We start from the raw sequence: 1,993 nt of genomic DNA on the forward strand, positions 1-1,993 counted from the left end.
TAACCCGTGTGATAACGACTGTCGTTTTCCGGCCACGCGAGGATAAAGTAAGTTACATTCATTCATTCATTCTTTAAAAAAATCAATACAAAGTTTAAATCTATTTTAATACATAAGTTAAAACAGTTTTAATACATAAGTTTAAACAGTTTTAATACATAAGTTTAAACAGTTTTAATACATAAGTTTAAACAGTTTTAATACACAAGTTAAAACAATTCTAAAAAGATAGCCAAAAACTGTGTATAAGTATTTGCATAAGAAATAAAATAAGCTTTTACCTAATGGACTGCCATGGTAGATTTGGTTATATAGGTAGTAGTAGGAACTTAATAAATAAAGTTTTAGCATAGAATATAGAATATTGCAATATCCACAGAATAGTTTTGAACTGTTATAAAGGAATATTCTATTTTATATAGAATAACAGATATCTATATGCCATTTCAGCAAAAAGGTTAATTTAACGGAAAATGAACTTTATAAAACGTTTTAAACTAAGCTCTGAGCTCATCAACAAAAACATTATAAAAAAAGAAAAGGTTGCGAACCATAGAGATAATTGAATTACATAATATTAAATAAACAACACCATTACATAAAGAAGCGCTAATATAAAGATTTCTAAAGATGAAACAGCACTGAATATAAAAATAAAATAATATAGTCATAAATCTATTTTTTACTGACAAGTTTTTGTTCTTTGAAATATTCGTTGTAGATTTTTCTAACGGCGATTCCAAATATGCTGACGAACACTAGGGCAGCACCTCCTAAACTCAAACTTGATGGGATGTCTTGTAGAATTATAACCTGAAAGTTAGAATAGGAAATAATAAAAAATTTAAATAACCAATCAACCACAGAGTTACATATGATTCGAAAGCGAGCACGAGGTGTATGAAACATAGCACCCGTGTTAAAACGACTGTCGTTGCCCTGCCATGTGAGGGTAAATAAGTTACATACGTGGTAACTCGTAAGTGGGCTCGAGGTGTATGAAACAGAACACCCGTGTTATAATGACCGTCGTTGCCCACCATGCGAGGATAAATAAGTTACATACATTAATTCATGACAAATCAAAGTTTTAGACCCGATAATGATAAAGAAAAGTAATACCCATGAAATAGTGTAACATGCATATAACATACAGACATTGCAACAGTTTACAAATTTCAAAATCACCTAAAAACCAAAACTGAGAATAATCTGTAAGGACTTGAGCATTGAAAAGGTTCCAGCCCGCTCATATTGAAGGGCAAAAGACATAAAGATTTGGCCTCCAAATCCAGTTACACCAACAAGGAACACATACCCTACTTCAGATAAACATGGCAGCTTGAATGTTTCAATTGAAGGCGTAAAGATCAATGAAGTAATGGAACCAACAAGGGAATAATAAAAAACATTTAATGTTGCATGGGTGGCAATGCCCAACTTTCGGACAATTACAAAAGTAACACCTTGCATTGCGGAGGCAAATATTCCAAATATCGTGCCGTAAAGTCTCTCTGTGTCATAAGTTAGTGAAGAGTCGAATAAGAAGGGTGGTTGGTGTAGTATTCTATTACGCTTAGTATCGATCACAGCCGATGAATACAGATTCAAATGGTTTATTATAAAGTTACACTCTTATTCGGTTACAGTATTTTTAGAATCCTAATCTATTGTCATAATTTCCTACACGAGGCGATAAGTGTTGCACATTAACAATTTACAATCACTTGATGGCGTTAGCATTAAACCAAAACACTACATCCCTCCTTTGTTTAAAATAAACCAAAGGTGTCACAATACGAAATACTGAAATGAAGATGAAAGGTAATACACACATAATTAACGCTAAAGTTAACTAGGCAGTTAAACAATTAATAAGACACTTGAAGACTTTGACACTTGGAAATATAAAAGAGGTAATAAGTTTGTATGGCAAGGTTTGAGTACGTTTAGCACCAAAAATACAAATTGTTAACACATAATGGTTATTCTA

The 1,993-nt window shown here is 32.1% G+C and overlaps 1 long non-coding RNA gene across 1 annotated transcript; it reads right to left on the reverse strand.

The window, feature by feature from the left end:
• Positions 1-400: 400 nt before the first annotated feature.
• Positions 401-1,621, reverse strand: LOC113475056. The gene is made up of 2 exons (XR_003396794.1): positions 1,189-1,621; positions 401-813 (listed from the first exon to the last, which is right to left on the reverse strand). It is a non-coding gene; the product is annotated as an uncharacterized LOC113475056 (long non-coding RNA).
• Positions 1,622-1,993: the final 372 nt, after the last annotated feature.

The sequence above is a fragment of the Ciona intestinalis genome, unplaced genomic scaffold (assembly GCF_000224145.3).
Source record: "Ciona intestinalis unplaced genomic scaffold, KH HT000094.2, whole genome shotgun sequence".
Taxonomy (NCBI): domain Eukaryota; kingdom Metazoa; phylum Chordata; class Ascidiacea; order Phlebobranchia; family Cionidae; genus Ciona; species Ciona intestinalis.